The sequence below is a fragment of the Lepidochelys kempii genome, chromosome 11, assembly GCF_965140285.1.
Source record: "Lepidochelys kempii isolate rLepKem1 chromosome 11, rLepKem1.hap1, whole genome shotgun sequence".
Classification (NCBI taxonomy): Eukaryota; Metazoa; Chordata; order Testudines; family Cheloniidae; genus Lepidochelys; species Lepidochelys kempii.
In genome coordinates this window covers 35,246,300-35,266,948 of record NC_136390.1, presented here as the reverse complement: position 1 = coordinate 35,266,948, position 20,649 = coordinate 35,246,300, and the positions used below count along the sequence as shown (strand labels likewise).

At 36.6% G+C, this 20,649-nt stretch overlaps 1 protein-coding gene across 2 annotated transcripts in view; it reads left to right on the top strand.

Moving 5' to 3' along the window:
* The window catches only part of FIGN (fidgetin, microtubule severing factor), a 118,005-nt gene that overhangs the window by 12,897 nt on the left and 84,459 nt on the right, over window positions 1-20,649 (top strand). The window contains exon 3 of one of the 2 annotated variants that reach the window (XR_012154277.1): window positions 18,706-19,324. The exons of the other annotated variant lie outside the window; for it this stretch is intronic. The gene's annotated coding sequence lies outside the window, so the exon portion shown is untranslated. Of the gene's footprint in view, window positions 1-18,705; window positions 19,325-20,649 lie in introns of those variants that run through there. 2 annotated transcript variants of the gene reach the window in all.

Sequence of the window (20,649 nt, the reverse complement as noted above, 5' to 3'; positions counted from 1 at the left end):
GCTGGTGCTGAGAGCGTGTGGAGTCGGTTGGCGCTACGCCCGGCTCACGAGACAGCTCATGGTGTCCGACACTATCAGGTGGTCCAGAGACATCTAAACAGAGCACATCGGGGTACACCGTCAGTAGTAGGATGAATAAACAAGACCACTGGTCAGGGAAAATAATTCACTTCCTCCCCTGATGAACCAAGAGACGCACCTCACCCATGTACCTATTCACTAGAACAACACTGACTTGGACTCTAAATACATTCTATGGTGGGGCATACCCAAGATCACTTATTCACTGATGGTTTAAAAATTCCCACACCCCAATCTGGGTTCTATGTTGGTTAGGTGCTATGTATGTATCCTGTGAACCTTGTAACAGATACTTGTAACTTCTCATAACTCAAACTTGATCCCAGATGTACAGTACCTACCCTCTTAACTTGTGTAAATTTGATTTTAAACATTAGCTTTAATAAAATTTTTAAATCAGTTCTATTTAATATCGGTTATATCTTCTACCAGGTAAACTATATGCTGTAATGACAGGGGATAGACTCCATGATCTAATAAATCATTTCCATCTCTAACTAAGATGAGTTTTTTTGTTGTTGTTGTAAGATCATAAACTGATTAGAAACTGACAACTACTTAAAAACATCCTCATTGGGTGCTAAGCTTTCTGAATATCAGTAAGTGGTTGCATTCATGATAGGGTAACTTTATTATGGGTAGCTGGGAGCTAAATTGCAAAGACCTTATGACTAATTTTAGTTTTCTCTGCAACTACTTACTACTGGAATACAGAACCACTGGATATTGTTCCGCACCATTGACTTAGTTCAGTTATTAACAATAAGATAGCTATCATCAGTAAGATTGGATTTTTGGAACAGAGATTGGGATACAATACTGAGGTTTTGAGCTGGTACCTGTCAATATAAAGAATTAAGAAGTTGGTAAGCTACATTTCTGAAGAGGGTCAAGCGGGATGGCCACTGATACATGCCTTTGCATGGAATTTGCAAGAAACTCTTTTTTTCCTGCTCACTTTACAAAAGGTACAAGGTATTCTGCTAAGCAGGAAAGAAATAAAACAAAAAAGAGCATGAGAGGGAAAAACAAAGGGAGAAAAATACAGCCCAAACAAATTATTATAGCACATCTCAGTGACTGTGCTCCACACTTAGATTTAATTAGAAGAAAACTGCACTGGAAAACTGTTCATTTAGTAGTAGTTAATGACTGATTTCTTCCCACCTTCTCCCTCACCAATCAGAACAGATTATACGCTTTGTCGTATAATGGTGATTTCCACAGGCAAATCAAGTATGGTAGTATTGTAAAGTTTTCATTAATGATGTTAATTTATCATTTAACTATCCCTTTAGAGGTGAAAATAACTATTTTCTTTCTTTTGCATTTATATGGTACTAGTTTTTTTTGTTTTTGTTTTTTAAAAACAGTGAATATCAAACTAGTGTGTTTTTGTGTTAATGCAGAAGACTATAACATGATAACTGGATAGCCATTAATGTATTCATTACCTAATAGAAAATTGCTGGAAGAAATCAAACACTGTATATGCACATTTGCTTAGGATGACTGCTGTCAGGAAACATTTCTTTTATGTTGTAGTATAATTTGCTGTTATAGGTTTTTCAGGTGTTGTTGTGGATGGTTACATGCAGAATTTCAGGCAAACAAGTTTTATTTCATGAGAAGCTGAATAGGATCCACTTGCTGTCAAAAATAAGATGATAAAAATAAAAATAATGTACCATTTAAGAAAACAAATCAATCCATCAATCTATAGTATCTATGTCGTGAGTTCTGCTCACCAGATGCAGGTGGGGTTAAGTTATTAAGAACTCCATGGGCTATATCCTCAACTGGTGTAAGAACAGAATAACTCCATAAAACATCTTTATGTGAATACTGGAGCAGAATTTGGCCTCTAAGACCTTTGAAATATTTTTGCCTCTTGGGAATCTACACACACAGTTATATAGAACTGTATGTGGGGATAGCAATAATTTTTGTGGGGAACTTTAAATATATTATATGGGGTACTTTAAATATATTATAATCAGAATCTTAACTGAGTCACTGTTCAGTAGATAGGAATAAATCTCTTATTTTTTTAAAAAAAATACATCTGTGGCAGGTTCATTTGAAATCCAGATGATCTGTCCATTTTAGGCACTATGCCCAAGCACCTATGATCTGATTAAATAATGGATTTTTAATTTATGCCTTCCTGTGCTATTCATGTTTATAGTAGACAGGAACCCTGTATAGGTTTTGTTTGCAGTATTAATATTTAAGATGTCTGAGAATATATGTCTTAAAGAAGAGTGCTCATTGAACCTATGAACAATGCATACAGCTGCCTCTGCATTTTGAAAAATACCGAAAAGGTTAATTAGCCAGACATCCAGCCTCTAGAGGGCATTCTAATGCTCCAGCAGCCTCACTCTGTCTAGCCTTCAAGAGTGAATACAGATCTGCATACTGCAAAATGCTTTAGAAAGTTAAAACTTTTGTTTTAAGTATAAGATTCGTGTGCTTTTTTATAACATGACAGTAATCTAAGAAGAAATGGATGTGTAGTGGTAACAGTTCCTAAAGGGAAATACGTACCATTACTTATTTTTACTTAAAATAAGAAATAGCATAATGGAGTCAAATATCCTGTCATGGTAATTGTATGTATGTATGTATGTATTTATTTTAAGTGATAACCTCTATAAGGTCAAAGAATCAAATCAAATGTGGTGAATGAGCAATAGGTGTAATCACTTCACTGACTTAACAATTAATGGATGTCTCTTAACCCAATGAAACTGTCCATATATATACACCCCATGAATCAACCCTTTGGTATTTGAAACTTATTAACTTATTTTGTACTAAAATCTAGGTAATAAAGAGTTCATCTGGGGTTAAACTCAGGAGCTCTCCTGTGTCCTAAGTTCAGTTGCTTTATCCATTTGGTCTCTGTGAATGCCCTGTTTTCTTTCTAGTATCTGTCATTAGTGTTCTAGCAAGTGATGTTATAGAATTTAAAGGAAATCAGAATTGATCAAATGTTCAAATGATAATTAGTTGGGGACCATGATTCTCCACTCCAATGCACCAGTGTTATTGTGGTGTAGCTCCGCTGAAATCAGTGGAGTTACACGGCCACAAAACTAGTGTCGGAGAGAGGATACTCAGGCCCAATATTTCAATTTCAGGTTTTCCTTCAAACCTGGAGATGTCAGCAAACAAACAAAAAAATCCACACACACCCACAAAAAAAGACAAAAGATTCTTGGCTCTGGCATCATGAAATAACCATTTTCCTTTCCCACCCAAAAAAGTCCATTTTTGATCCTTCCATACACAATGTCACCAACCAAGCCAATAACCTTTTACTGAAGGCTTTACTAGTTGTTGTTGTTTCTCCTCCCCTCCACCCCCCAATTGCAGCACTTTAGTACTGAAACACTTCTAGATGTTATCTTGGCCATTCATATTGAAATTCAGTTTGAGCATGTACACTTTGTGTAAGAGAAAAATATCTACAGTTGTTGATGATTGAACCTAGGCCCTCCAGGTTATCACTCAGATAAGTGTGTTACTATAGACAAATTTTGCTTAGTTAATTGCATGAATACGTCACATCTTTACAGCTTTACATTTCAAGCTGGATAGATAATCTCAACAATAAGGAAGCACAACATAGTTCTAGACAGCATAATAAAGAATGAGGGAGAATCTAAGAATGGAAGTAAAAGCTTAGGGGAGTGCTTTGGTTCATTTTGTAGGTCACCTAGACTATAGTCAAGAGACCTACGTTTAATCCTTTGTCAACCAGTTCTTTCTCTCTTTTTGAAAAGCACTATTTAAAAAAAAATTCAAATGCAGTCTTCATAGGTGAAGCTGAACCAAGGTCTGTCAGACAGATAGCTTTGAGAGTCAACAATTGACAACATGCAGGATTCACTAGCGAATTCCTAGTTTGATACAGTCATATATGCAAAGTGTTCATTCTCCTTGCTGCATAATGTGAATGGATGATCAACAGTGTAAGGATAACACTAGCTGCATGAGAAAGCAGAAGCCGTTTATTAAGACAGAGCACAATCCCGGAAAGAGCTGGTTCATATTTTTACATCTTAACGATCCATGGACAAAGCATAGCTAACTTATTGGAGAAATAATGGTGGCGCAGGAGCATGATTCATCTGATGCTTTTTCCCCTAAGAAATGACTAGTGTGTGTCACTTTTACCTTAGAAACCCAGCATGGTTTTTAGTGGAGAATTGCATGTTGGGGCTGTGCAATAGGCTGCATGACATAGAAACTTCAACAACATGAAAAAGTGTAGCACTTGGAGAACTGCATTTTTAACCCATTTCCATATCTAAGCCATATGGCTTTTTTGGATACTATATGAAGAGGTAGTATCGGTGGTGGGAGAGTGCTGGAAGTGCAGGTAGGGTATTTATTTAAAATAGATGTAGAAAATAAAAAACGTCTTTTTATAGTGAAGATCTTGTGCTCTGAAAATAGTTTTCTTTACAATCACAGAATATCACCCAGCAACACGATCTAGTAAAGAAGAAATAAAATGTAGCCTAGCAGCCAATATATGATAGAGACCATGACAGCATATGCCTATCCTGCTCCACCTGAAAACCAGCACCCTCAGCCTTTCTCAGCAGCCCTACTAAAATAGATGACTTTTACAATATGCCCTGAAACTTGACAAGTTTGGGCTGAGCAAGTTCCAGAATGGAAGAAGTTCTTGTGGCGAATACCCTATCTATTGTTCCTTCCCTTTCATAATAAAGGGGTGGGAAGAGTCAAGCCTAAGCGCCTCTGCTGATCTTGGCTTTAGTCATGTGGCACAAGGGTCTTCTTATCAGATGTAGAGCTTGCCAAGCCAATCTGTGGCAGCCTCATCAGCAAAGTGCAGAGCCCTCAGACCACCATCAAATCTGGTCAGAGGTCAGTTGTCAGTGATGTGTGACATTGGGCTGTGGCCTTAACCACCTGAGGAAAATTGTGGCTAAGATATGTGAAAGATCTATCTACGGTTACTCTAAGGTAGACTGGGTGGGATTCATGTTTCAAGTGATATCCATTGAGAAATACATTCTGTTCTTGGTCTGCTCTTGTGTTGTAAAGACGGCACACACTTGAAATTGTCTTGGTCACACTTGATTGTAAATGCAACCAACTACAATATTTGGCCATCTTAATCAAGTCAGCCTTAAGGGAGACTTCAGGTTCTGGGAATGATCATGCTTGGATGCCTAATTAAATGTCATCTGTATATGTGAACTTATGGACTGGGTGAGCTTAAGTTCATACAGGTTGAAAAGAGTCAGTGCCAGGACTGAGCCTTGGAGTAGACCATTGGCTTGTCTTTCCACATGCTAATTCTGTCTCCTGTGTGCATTTGGAAATGTTTGCTGCGGAGGAGAAGGTCAATTATGTTGACTAACCATGCTGGGAATGATCTTGACAATTTAACTAAGAGCCCTTTGTGGTAAACTGTGTCATATGCTGCTGTCAGGTCCAGAAATAAGGCTCCTGTCTTCAGGTTTTTCTGAAAACCTTTTCGATGAATGTTTTCAAAACTAGCACTTGATCTCAGGTGCTATGACCTCATCAAAAGCCTGCTTGCTCAATGCTGAGTATTGACTCCATTTCTGGGGAGATACGCACTGAGTCAACCAGGGTAGTTAAGGTATGTAGACTCTCGGATGGATCTCATGAATATGCTGCAAATATATTATTTTTGAAAAGAAGTTAAATAAAAAACAAAAAAACCCAACAAGTGTAACAAAATCCTTAAACATGAATTTTGATAGGAAGATATTAAGTCCCTAAACAATTCAACATATGCTCAGGTACTCAAATGTTGTGACTAGATGGGCACATCTCTTGTAGTATTATGCGTTTGGTCTGAATTTAGAAAGGTGTGAGTGGTGTCTTTGAAGCAGGAATGTTGCATCTTTCCAAAGAAAGGTGAGAAGTTCCCCTGCCCTCCCCTCCCCCCGCCACACATGCGTGCACACACAGAAATTCAGTGGCTTTCATTTATCTTAAAGCTATTTTAATGGAAACAGTAAGTTTATAAATCATCTAAGCAATTACGAGAACATGGTGGGAGTGGGGCTTAGCTTGGGCTTCAGGCCCAGATGTTTCCAGACTTCAATAATGGCCCTGCCCAGATATTTACAGCTTAATTTTGTTCATGTGCACTAGTCCATAAATGGTTCCTTTTCCATTTCCAGTTGGACAACTGAGCCACTTATAGAAGAGTGATTTAAACATGAATGATGGCAAGACATGAATAGAGACAATTTATCTTTGGAAACTTTACAATCCATTTCTAATATTTAAAATGTACTCTAGATCACAAATAGGGCATGATTGACCAACACGTAAATGCTCCTTTTAAAATGTGTGTTTTCTTTCTATCAAATCAGTTTTTGCTTAGCTACACTATAGTTTGGAAGGAAAGACATTTTTGTGAGTGCGCTATACTACCTCGCACTAGTTTATTGAAAGCCAGTCTGCTAACCCCTCCCCCCAACCCTCATCCCACCCTACATTACTTGAAGCTAAACAAATTGAAAATAATGATTGGTAACCATCTGCTGTGCTGAAATTCCACGTACAGCAGTTAACTCCATTTTACAAAACAACTCCAATCTAGTGAATTACAATGCAATTCTTATGTGCCAGCAGCTAGCAACAAGCAGTTTAGAGTTCCTCTGGACAAAGCAGCACATATAGCCAGCATTTCATTATTCACATTCATTTGGAGGGGTGGAAGGCGGGAAGAACCCCTCTAACAATTCAAAGAAATGCATTTGGAAACAAAGTCAAGCCATCGCCTCATTGTGATTTGAAAAGGAGCCAATCCATACAACTGTACAGAAAAGAGGATCATAGAAGCATGCACACTTCAGTTTGGATCTCCGTTTCCATAGTTGTACTGTATTGTAATGACTCGTGGCTAGTCTATTCAGTTTTAAATCATTCACATGTCTTCTAGGCTGCCCAATGAATACTTAAAGCAAAAATCACATAGTGTAGATGACCAAAATGTGTCGGAGAACAATAATTATTTATAGAGTTCCTATTGAAGAATTGACACAACACTGAGGCAAGTGTACATTAAAGCTGTCTAAGTAAACAGTTTCAGAATACCAAGCAAGGGCTCTTCAAATAGTGACGGACTATGATGTATTATTAAAATAGATACCACGTTGTAATATTAAAATGATACTGTTGTTATATGTGTTAAACTCACTTTCAATTATGTGATCTTAGGTTTTGACCGTATATAAAGGAAGTTGCTTAAAATGGGCAGTATATTGAGTTCAAAGGACCCATACAGTTAATAAATTCTCCCATGTCTACTGGATTTTTCATCAGGGAGACTTCCAATAAAAATGATCTATTTTAGAAATAATATTGTTTAGTAGGTTGAAATGTGGTGTAATAAAATTAGACCTTCAGTCTTCTAAAGTTACTACTTAGATGGCACCCTTGGGATGGTAAAATGGCTGTATAAGCAGATGAATCAGACAGTTTCACTGATGGATACATTTGTCAGTCTCTGTTACAGATATAATATATTCTTATATCTGTAATCCTGACACTGTTACATCCAAATGAAATCAACATGAGGTTGTCATCTTTAAGCAAATATGTTAAGTGTTGTCTTTTGTGCTTTGGATTTGAAAGAAAGGGGCCCAAGGGAGTCAGCATCATGCAAATGGAACAAATCCCATTTCTTCTGAGCTGTGCTGTTTCCCCCTTCATGGCAGCTGGCTGTGTTATCTTTGTGTGTTTCTCTGAGTGCTGACAATTCTTTCAGTGATCTAAGTTAGGGCACATTAGAAAGTGGAAGCAGCTGTCTGTCGCTATACTGAGAGACGTGTTTGCTCTACTGCAAAGATGAAGGACCATGAATCCTTGACACACTCTCCCCCCCTCCCCCCCTTACTTTCCAACATGATCAACATTCAGACGCACAGATTGTCTGCTTGGACAGTTTTTTGTTCTGACTGACAGCATCTGGCATAGACAAATTTAAAAATACATAGCATGCCATGCTTGGAATTGGAACTCCCTTCTTTATTAATCTTCTCATTTAAACCATTCATTTACATTTCAAGAAAGGTTACAGCTTGATATGGTTGAAATGTTTATTTTAAATGAATAACCTCCTAATGAAATACCTTGAATGAGCACCTAACCACTAGTGTTCATTAAAAATTACACCTGATTAGCGTGGCCTCGGAACTGGAGGGAAGGCTAGGATTTCCCCATTGTCTTAATCCACATTTCAATAAAATGTTGTTTAGCGCTTCTTTTTTTTTCTTCCTCCACAAAGCTAAATAAAAGCGATGCTTTTGCTTGCAACCCTTGTCATTTAGAACACAACTATGGTATGAAGCATTAGCCTTCAGAATACTATTTGTCTAATTTAATCTGCTATTGCTGGAAGAATACATTTCAAGCAAACACCTAAATATAACATTTTACTTTACTGTGCTAAGGAGTTCATGATTTAGGGACCAGATGTTTTATGGTTTGGTGCAATCTAAGATCAGATTTTCCTGACAGGGAATACACATTTATTTGTTTATACTACTTTAATAATAAAACATAGACTGTAAAATAGCACACTACTACACAATTTCTCTCTCTCTCTCTCTCTGCACTCTCATCTCCACAATCTAGGTTTACAAAGCAGACATGCTTGTCTAGCATTTATGTAAAAATAATATGAAAATTTGCCATACCAGTCAGAATATGGACTCTGAGTCCAATGAGGGAAAAAAAAATCTCCTTGTACCAGGCATTTTAGACCCCTTTATATTACTGTGGATTGCAGCTTTAACTACTTATAGCACAACAAGAAAGAGAAGATGTATTACTTCAAGGATACACCCCTTCCCAGTGTTATAATAAAATAGAGGACTATTCAAGTGCTTGTCAGTAAATATGTAAAACAAGCACGCTGATTTATTTGGTTGGGGGGAGATGTTGCAGCAGACAGGCTCAATTAACAATTGTAAGCAGGAGAGGACTTGTATTCCTTCAGTATATGTAGGAGAGGTCATTTGCTTTAGGATAAATTCTGACAAATTTCAGATACAGACACTGAGACAGAAACAAAAATGACAAAAGATTTTTTCAGTGGCACATCAAACACATTTTGCATTTGAGGGGATAAGGAATCTAAGTCACTTACACTTACCCTCTGTCAAGGGACAAAATAATTTTTGTATTTTTCTAAATAGCAGGTTTAAAAAAAAAAACAATTTGTGGAACAAGAATTGTGGAGAAACAATCATTTTAATTCTAAGTCTTAAAATCTCAATTGTGTCCTTTTAAATAAAAATGCCAGTCATGCAAACTATATAGTGATTTTTAATTGGTTTTATTTTCTTAACGGAGCAGTTTGTTGATGAGTTTTTGACAAACATCTAATTCCATGGTTATGTGTAATCATAAACTTGAAAGCAGGTTTTATTTTAAATCCTGTATTAATTTTTTAACACAAATTGCTTCATTTATGTGGTAAACTTACATTTTTTTAATGACTGGTTATAAAGGGTAGTGCCGATATGCATCCGTAAGCAAACTGGGAATAGGTTAGAGCACACAATTCCCTGGTGTGAAAGGCAAGGTTTAGCAGTAATGCTTTTAATCTGGACTTGTAGAGGATTCAGGAGCATCCATAGATCTGCTCCAGTAATTACCATACCCCAAGTGGCATTGGATGAGACATTTGCCTAAAAACTTGATGTCTTCATTACACTGTTTACATTTTAATTAGAAACATGAAAATTACTGATTCATACAGACAACTATAGTTTGAGTGGGTTCGTTTACCATCCAATAAATCATAAAAACAAAACAAAAGCAACCGGCAGTTGGCATAAACAGTTTACTAGGAATCATTCATGGGAATAATGTGTTGGCATCATAAACTACTTGAAATACGTTTTTATTTTAGCAGAAGTAGAATTTGCATATAAATTTGAGAATGGCATTTTAAGTTGGCAGTCATGTATGCATGCTACAGCACATGTGTGTGATACATGCACATTCCCTAGTCTGTGTAAAATGATCTCTCTGTGTATATAGAAAAAATATTGCTATATGAATGTTTTGCCAAAGCTGAAAATTTAATGCTAGAAAAATAAAACAATTTTACCTTTTTCAGTATCTACCCATAACGTACACACGTGTGTATCTATATAGAGATATACGCATACATGTATATGTATATAATTTCCTTCTGACTTTTGCATGTACCTGTCAGCACCAGTGCCCTAAAACAACTCGCACTAGGAGTGATTTGGACTGAAGCAGTGGTGCCTGTCAGTGCCCATTCCTGAGTCAGCAGCATGTCCATTGCTTGAATCGTGCGACAGTCACTCATCTAGTTTTCCCCTCCCCAGGGGGCAACCGTCCTCCTCATCACTGAGGAGAATGACCCTTCTGTTTGGCATGCTCAAGATCCTGAATCTCACCACATCGGTGTGCGAGTTCAAATCCCTACTCCTAAAGGCAGAGCTGGGATTCCAGCTAATGACTCAGAGATACAGAGGGTCAATGCACTGGTGATCTGGAGTACTGAGCCATCGCACTAGCTTAGTTGTACTTTTTAAATCCTCCTCCCCCCCATAACTGATAATTTCCCTCTCTATTAGCCCCACCGTCTATTATAATAAAACTGACACTATACAAAATAGCACTTTACACTTTAAAAAAATCTTTCAAATTTAACTTGGGTGGGATTCTGTTGTCATGATCTGAGTTAATAATTGGGTAAGAAATGTTTTGTTTTTTGCTTGGAAAAAAGATTTGTATTCTAGATTCTTTTGACTTCACATTGTATTAGTTTTCAGAGTCTGCTTCAGGGAGCTTATGCAAATAATAAATAGAATATCAATTGTTTGAATGGAACTCTGAGCCTTGGCTGTCATAACGAAAGACTTGTAATTGTTTTATTTTAACTTTAAAAACATACTTTTTTGGCATAAAAATAAGAGAGAAAAAAGAAGGTTCCCTTTTGTTTTGGGTATGGGAATTCCTTAAGATTTACAAGAGTTGCACTTACATTGGTACCTCGCTCTGTTGTTGTGTGTATGTCTGCAGTGCACCTCCAGGTTTTTTGATAGTTGCAGATATAAACCAGCATAAGCTATTTACACTGTTATATTTTGGAGTTAACAGTGTAAATTTAGTTTTTGTCTTTTTGCTCTTTTATCGTTCAAAGTGTTTATTTACCCTATGGTTCAAAAATATCTTGATGCTCATTTCAGTTCTGTATTATGCTCTTAACAACACATGTCCTAAATTGCCAGTGCAATTTAGTTAGTGTAGTGCCTTCTTCATAAACATGTGTTCATTTGGTTTCGAATTGCTTCTTTTGGCAGTATTGTTATTAGGTCTAGGCATTTCCTAGATGTGTCTAAACAGAAGAGTCTATATATGTAAAGACAGAAACATGCTGCTGACTTGTACACACTGCAAAATTCTAATAGTTTTGTGCTGTCTGGTAAATTCAGTGTGCTTTTTGCATTGTGGCCCGAATCAGTTGTGTGGTGAGGGAAGCTGGCTGCCTGCCAGCCATCGACTGTGAAATCCTGGGTACCTGAGAGCTTATCAGTTCTTTTGCTTTGTAAAAGAAAAAGTGATGAAAATGTTGGTAAACTGCCATGAAGGTTTAAGGCTGCTGGAATAAGGAGCCGTGTAATCAGATTGGAAAATGGAGCTTGAGATTCTCTGCATGGGAAGCAGCCGCCTGTGGACCTACTGAGATGCTGTGCAAATGCCCGAGCTGACCACTTTGTTAGCAAATCAGCTTGTTTGCTGCAGCAGCAGGGTGGAAAAGACTAGCCCTTGTGATGGTATGTAACACTAGAAATATCTCTTGCTTTGCACAATTTAATCAGCTTGCAATTAGCTCACTCTGCATTAACCTACTTGATATTTTTTCTCTTTTTGTTAAGACTGTGCACTTTAAACAATTAACTATAGAAAGTAATCCTTCAAGCAAATCAAAGCAATCCTTTAGTTTTATCACCCTGCTGAAAAAGTATCAGGTGGTCAACTGGTCTTCATCAGCTTCTTGAAATTCTCTGGTTCACTGTAGCGTAGCTTTAACCCATTCACACTTAGAGTACTTTAGAGTCAGGATTTTGTATTTTGCCCATAATATAATGCTACATCATAAAACAGAAACTGGAATTGTTCTAATGAAAAATGTTGGGAGTGCCCTTTCTTCTATATACAGCTTTTATGCTAGTATTTGTTTAGGCATTTCCATATACTACCTCTCGGAAGGCTTTGATGACACAGCTACTTGTACTGATAATTCCAGTACTTCACCTTTTAGTGAACTTGATTCACTAAGGTTTGAAAGAACAAGGCTATCATTGCTGATCTTATGCATTGCTTGTTACTCCTGTAAAATTCAGATAATGGAAAAAAATGGCAAAATGGTCCTAATTTATTTTTAGATCAGAGGATAACAACTTAAATGTGAAAGTTGAAGTTTAAGAAAAATAAAACTTATCCAAGTGAAGAATGACGTGTAGCAGGATTGTCTTGCTATTCTTTGGATTATTTTACGCATTTCAGAAATTCCCTTTTCTACCTAAAATAGTTATTTTATTAGAGGCATGAGTCACTTCATAGTCACCTGATACAGCATGTGATTATTTATTCTAAGGTAATATAGCGTAGTTTGTGAACTCTGTAACCAATGTATACATAGGTATTAAATACCAGCAGTTGCTTCTATTTGATTTCTTGTGAAGTTTAAAATAATTGCTTGAGCTACCATGTTATTTTCTAAAGTTAACTCATTGTTATCAGTTTTGCTGATATGAATAAGAACAATCAAAGTGGTGACAAAATGCTATCGATCACGAATAATAGTGCCTTTCATGAATCCTTTTCATGTTGTCACTATTATCTGAATGTAAGTGTTATGGATGATTAAGGCTCTAATGATTAATACGATCTGAAACTTAGCTCAAATATTTTATCAAAAAGACATTGAAAATTCTAATCAAGTGCATTACAAAAATAAAAAGACCTTTCATTAAATTGCACCAGATCATATCATTTAACTAAATTTATAATATGTGATCTGCTTTTATTACAAGATTCCTGTGAAGGGAATATTGGCTACAGTTAAACCCCTTTTTCACTCTTTCTGAAGAATGTGAATATGTTTGATTAAACTAAAAAACAAAAGCCTTTCCTCATATAGTATGTTATTTTTAGTATAGGTTTGTAACATTGTTTTAATATGTATAAAAATGCTGGATTTAGGTGCATGATTTGTCTTTTGTTTCTACAAATATAAAATAAGTAAAGAAAAATAGATAACAACCTGCATCGTTATTAGGCTGCAAAGATCTGCTCTATATTCTTTTAGAGGACAAACTCCATTAGATATGCACTTACTGTACATTGGCTTGTAAATCTTACAATCTAATGGTAATTCGGTGAGCAGTTATTGCTTCTGTGGCCTTTTTTTCTTTCTTTTTTGTCCCATCTCACTTTGTGAAATAGGGTTACCCTTTACAAGTGTCAAATCCATAGATTCATCTTTTGTACTCTATAGTTGTTCCTAGTGCATTATTCTAAGTGAAAAGGAAAAATATGAAGCCAAAGCTACAGGAGGGGCATTGGGGGAGGGGCTGAGTCTGTGCGGTACAGGCATATAGCAACAGAAAGGCATTTTAGCATCAGTCTAACAGATTACAATTTTGCTGTAAAGGTACATTTTCTTTAACCACACTCTCTTGTCTCTAACACTGTACTCTGTGTTTGAATTCCCAGGAAGCAGAAATAGTGTCTTAACAATACAAGTCTTTTTGCCTTGTTTACACGGTTAATACTCTTTATCTCTTTTTCTGATATGAAATACTTTTTGCAGAAACAATATACACATTTGTAAAGATATGATGAAAGATTCTTCTTTAGAAGATAATGAGTTCTCTTCAGGAACTGCAGGTTACATGGAACACAAATGAGCTCTAAGTGGAGGGATTTAAAGTCCTGCTACAGCATTTAATTTCTTGAGGAAAGGAGTTCAGTTCAAGGTTAGCCTGTTATTGTGGCACAGGCAACTACTTCTCTCATTTCTGTTCTTCTGCCAGCACTACCGCACAAAAGGCAGGCATTTTTATTTAATACGTAGGGAGGTATTAATCACTGCAGTATTTTCTTGCAAAAATGTATCTATCAAATTCATTGTTTCACTACTCATGACAATAATAGGTGTTTAATTACTCAATAAGAGCAGTTTATAGATTCCATTTTTCCTGTATGCTGGACAAATGGTATTGATTTTGTACTTTGATGAAACATGAAATTGTATTAAACACAATTAGAATTCTAAAGCTAGTAACAGACATTAGTTATGGTAACTGAACTCTCATCTTAGAGAAACTAGAAACCTTTTCTGTACAAGAAGGATAAATTTGATTAAATTTCAAAACTCCAGGAGAAGAGGGATTCATTTAGGATGTTTCCTTATTAAACAACAAGTTGTTGGAGGTTTTTTGCTTATGGTTTATTTCTGGCTGATTTTGTGAACGTTTTAGCTTTACCTGAGGGGGAAGTGGTTCACATAAGTAGAAAGTCTATGAAGCGAGTAGTCATTTACTGATAGTGGTAACTGGTGCAATACCAAATTCCCTTTGCAATTTTATTATTGTGTCTCTTGCCAGTGTCTTCAAGTCCCACTGGTGAATATGGTTTTATGTAAGAAAAATAAAATTGACATTGTATCTCAGGATTGACTTTAGACTGTAAAAACTTATGGGAGTAAGGAAGACATCAGTTGTTCGCATTCTCTTTTCTTAGCTTTTAGGTTTGTTCAGAGGATGAATAGAAACCATGTGATCTAGCTGGGGCCATTAGCCCACCATCACTCATGGCATATAATCCTAGAAATAGTACTTAATTCTGGATAGACTTGTTTCCCATTTTTCAGGGTATGTAATTCTACATGAGTTGGATTTATAAGAGTTGGATCACCACCAAAATAAATGTGTGGAAGGCTTCCATTGTTGGTTAGCATGAAAATTAACTCTGCTTTTCTGTCCCTGCTTTCAGAATAATTTCTAATTTGGGGATGGTCTAATATGCTTTCAAAAAAACAAAACAAAAATCACCAAACTAAAATGCATGAGCTACAGGGTAGTTCATTTCATTGTTAAATTATATTTTGTTAAAATATGGAAGATTGGTGTCTCTCAGTGTGGCATTTCATTATAGTTTGTGGCTTTAGTAACCAAATCTTGATTAACTTTTAATAATGTTTCTTCCCCACTTAAGCCTAAATAAATACAGCTTCAAAATTCAGTTACTGTTTACTTCTGTGTATAAATATATTACTGGTTTCTAATTACTGTTCATATGTCCTTTCTTTAGCTCCGTTTGGATATTACTTGAAAATACAGATTAAATTTATACAAAACACAACTGGATAGCAAAACTAATTTTTTTCCAATGCTTGTAATATTGCTTCATTCAACTTTGAGGGATATGTGTTTTGGTTTTTGCTAAGGGTAAATGGATCCAAATACGATTTTAAATGCATGTATTTGAAAAAATCCCTTACATTCCACATAAATGATAATTCATAGGTCCTATTCACATATGGTGTTTGCATGTGTTTAGGGAGGCCATTTAGTATAAAGTGAGATTTACAGTTTTATCACCTAAATATAAAGGAAATAATGTTATATTCAAAGATGTAATTCCTTGTGATGGAAACATTTTGTACTTTTAAAAATCTTTTCTTCTTTTGCATTTAACAGACTAAAATATTTGGTGGCCTGTTTCTATAGTTAACTTATATGTAATATAAGCCACTAAAATGTTCTTTTTTTAAAAAAAAATTGTCCAATAATAAATATTTTGCATAACATCCATGAACATTGAGCTCAGCTGTTCTATAAGGCCCCAGTTCAGCAAGCTATTTAAACACATATCTAACTTTAAGGGCTTCAATAAGACTACCCATGTCCTTAAAGTTAAGTACGTGCTTAAATGCTTTGATGGATCAGGCCTTAAACCAGATGAACTTCCTTGTGTCTCCTTTTTAGACAAATGATTTAAATAATTCCATTGTTAGTGTTTTAAGAGCTGTGTTACAGGTGTTCTTAATTTTATGAAAATCAATAAAAAATTCAGTCACTAAACTGCACACCAAATATAAATATTAAAATGTTTTTGTAAGCTGCACATTTTTATATCAGAATATTATAGGGACACTGAATAAATTTGGATAAGCAGGTTTTCAGATAATTGAATGAATTTTTATTATTACAATAGCATCTACAAGTCTCAACTGAGATAGCTGCCCCATTGTGCAAGGCACTGTAAAAACATGTAGTGAGAGACTGTTCATGTCGCAAAGAGGTTACACTCAAAATAGCCAAGACAGACAAAGGTTAGTTAGGGGGAAAAGAAATAGAGAGGTGAAGTGACTTGTGCAAGGTCACACAGCAGGTTAGTAGCAGAGCTGGGAACAGAACTCAAATCTCCTTACTCCTAGTCTAGTGCCTATCCTCTAGACAATTATTAAATTATCAGTGTCATTAATAGATACTGGGGTGGGGGTGGAAAATGACTTTCTTTTTGGTTAACCAGGAATATTGGATATTGAAGTTTGAATAACTATGTTTGTACTGATTCATCTACATTATAAAACCCTCATCAAGGTGGTAATGCTGAACCAGGAAACAATAGTAAAAGAAATTTTACTTTATACAACTTACTGCAACTTCAGTAAATAGTTCTGCTCTTACGATGCATGCACATCCATTTTATAGAAGATGTGCCACTGGGTGGCTTTCTTACTTGTTTTTACTTTATTATCTTTGTTGTTTGGTTCAGCCTACGAACACTGTCAGTGGTGGGGTTAGCCATTTTGATTGGTTCTTAAGGAACAATGTTTTAATTACTTTAGACAAGCCACTTTGAAGCCTGTATCCTGCTTATGACAGCTCACTTTAGAAGTTACATTGCTTCATTTCAGTAACTTTATTACCATTTGGCTCAGAGATTGCTATTTCGCCTTGGCCACAGATTTCATCAGTTGCCTGGTTCACCTTTGTCCACACTATACTTGTGAAATGACCTGCTCCTTTAGTGCTTGTCAATAGTAAATTGCTGCATCCTTGGTGTCCATGCTGAAGCACAGGAAAGAATACAACTCTTTATTAGACAACTGAATTTTACACTTAATTTTTTTAAATTAAACTTGAATGTGAAAAGTCTTAATTACCATTGAATACAAGTAATTAAAGCACTAGCCGGGGTCAGCTATTTGAAGCACATCAGTCTGAACTGCCATCTGATTAATAGGCTTGAAGATATAAAAAGTCCAGCACAAAAGAGTGCTGCCAGGGTCACTGCTTTAATAACGGTGGAAAGTGCAGGTTTTCCTGTAATTCTCTCTTAACAATCGGATCAAAATAATAATGTGTTAGGTGTTCATGGTTGGCTTCTCCAGTGTGACGTCAGGTGAATTATTTAAATTTGATGACATCAGTCAAATAGTTTTCGTGGGGTTTTCAGGAGACCGAGAGTTGTGACTTGGCTGAGACCACTCTTTAATCTTAGGTTTCAGAGTAACAGCCGTGTTAGTCTGTATTCGCAAAAAGAAAAGGAGTACTTGTGGCACCTAAATTGGTTAGTCTCTAAGGTGCCACAAGTACTCCTTTTCTTTTCTTTAATCTTAATTCAGTTGCTCAAAATTGCGCCTTCAGGTAATTTTTCTTGCTTCTTCCCCAAAGGAGCGTTCAGACAAAAGTCTGCAGAAAGCTAGAAAGTGCAGCCCTCTCTCTCTCTCTCTCCCCCACTGCATAGCTGTGAGTTCTAAAACTGCGTGTGTGTGTATTTGTATATATTAATTTACAACCATATTGCACTTGCATTTTGAATGCATCTCTCATATTATGCCAGGTACTGGAGGCTGTGGAACACACGATCATGTAACAACTGTGGCATGTTAACATTTAATGTAGTAGCATTTTCAAATAGTTAGCGCTGGTATGGGCCCCGGATCCTACAACTGATAGGGCACAGCAGTCTGTCCGTGTGTTATCAGTTGCAGAATTGGAGCTCGACAGCAATCCTTGGAACATCCTTAAAAGTAGGTCAGTGGTGTTATCCTCGTCCTACACATGGGGACCAGAGGCACAGGTATTAAAGCCCGAATCCTGCCAAGAGTTGTGCACCTGCTTAGCTCTAAATATGTCCATAAACTCATGTCACCCAAGTTAAGCACATGCTTAAGTCTTTCCAGTGTCAGGGCCAAAGTGGATTTTCTAAGGCCACAGGAGGATTCTGTGTCAGAACTGGAATTGGCTCCTGGGCCCTGTGCTCAGATCTGTACATGTGCATCTTCATAATTGCCCAACAATATCAGTGTTTGTAAGTTACGTTTTATTAAAAATGTGTTTTGCACTGAAAAAATTGTAATAGTGAGAGAAAGTGGGGGGGGGGGGAGGAGGAAGCTCAGATTTCACCAGTGGACGTGATTTAGAGTTGTGTGAACTATTTGCTTTGAGTTCACTTGAACTTATACATGGATGTGAGGTCCAGATGTGATGCAGACTTTATTATTAATTATTTTTCTTATTTGATTTATAGTAGCATCTGGAGGACTAACAAAGATTGGGCTCTGTACAAATATGTAATACGAGAGAGTTCCTGCCTGAAGAGTTTACAATCTAAATTTGCAAGACAGACAAAGGAGGAAGTGGGAGGCAACAGACTTCAGACTTTTATTGCAAAATGTTCATGAATATAGTCCAAGGAGGTTCTCAGAGCTGTGAAATTGGCCAGTCTTCTTTCCTGTACCTTAAAAGCTTGACACGCCATACGTAGATGGTCCTTACCTTTCTTCAGCTCTATTCTGAGAAGGATGGCCTCTACTTCCCCATTGGAGAGCAAGCAATTTCCCCCCTCCCCCCTGGTTTTGAAAAGTGTTGGGGAGCTCAGTGGTTATGGGGAGTCGAGGGAGGATCATTGGTGCTTGTTAGGGGTTTCTGATGGGGGGTGGTGATTCATTAAATATGGTCCTCCAGTCAAAAGTTCAGGAGTTGGTTTACTTCCAGCACCCTGCATGTATTATTTAGTTTGTATTGCAAATAGAGCCTTGTTGGGTTTGGCACAGCTCTTGAGTGGTGTGATTTCTCCCTCCCATAAGTTTTGTAACTGTCTATGTTAATTAGAAAATCAGTGTGGGTGCATTTTAAATAAAAATACTAAAAAGGAAAGCAAAACTTCCACTCATTTTTGGCATACATTTACTCTCTGCTTCTGTCAGGAATTAAATCTCCCATTGGATAACAAAAATGAATATTTGTCCTCATATAACTTCACAACCATTGAAACACAGTGTTAAAATGAGCTACACCTCATTTTATCAGCTATGTTCATTTTTAATCCAGTTCCTAGAAGAGAAGAGACTCTACTTGTGCTATAATAAAATGAAGCTTGAATTGTCAAAGTATTTCAAATTCTGACATGTAAATATGGTGAGCTTAGTTATTTTCTTAACGTTTCTACTGTGATGAAATAAGACTAATTGAACTCTGCTCTTCTGGGGTTCCAAAGAACTGAACATTTTCATTGATGTTGGACAATCACACTGAAACCCTGTGATACTAAATAGATTATTTATTAAATTGTAAAATGACACCCAAAGCTGTGCTCCATTTAAAACAAATCCAGTCATTTTCAGAATGTGGCTAAGAAACTCAAAGACAAGGTAGGTGAGGTAATATCTTTTATTGCACCAACATCTGTTGGTGGAAGGTACACAGAGCTCTTCTTCAAGTCTGGGGAAGGAAGCAGAATGTCTGAGCTAAACTTGTATTTAGCTACCTCGTCTCTCAGATCCTTGGACCAGTATGACTGCACCAACACTGCAAACAACTAAGAAACTCATGACAATATCAAAATCTGGGTCATTCAAATTTAAGTGTTCATAATTTTAAAACGACTTCTATCTGTAAACATCTTGGGGTTTTGCAAAGGTGGGTAAATATTATACCTATTTTGCAGATGGAGAAAATGAAACAAAGAGAGATTGTGATTTTTCCTGTGAGGCACCATAGAAAAGGCATGGACCTAACAGACAGATAAATGTGTGGGCTCTTGATATGTCACTTAACTTCTCTGAGTTTCATTTATCCTAGCTTTCAAATGGGAATAATATTTTCTTACCTCAAAAAGGGTGTTGAGGTCTAACCTACTATTTTGTTAAGTGCAAAGTAGTATCAAAGCCAGTCCGTAGCATCTGGATCATGTTTTACCAGATCCTGGGCATTTTAAAAACTTTGTATAGTTGGTTAAAGTCCTTTCAAAGTTCAGCTGAAGAGCTCCCAGATCGTCACAGCTGAACAGGACCTAAAACAGAATAATCAGAAATTAAGAATAAAACCATTGTTTTCAGATTCCAGTGTCCAAGGTTTAGTCTGAGATCCTTGAAATAGCCCTATTGTGCATGCATAAAAGAGTTTTGAAAAATAACTCCCAAGCCAATTCCTTGTTCTTTCAGAGATCTAAAAAATGAGCCATATTTGACTC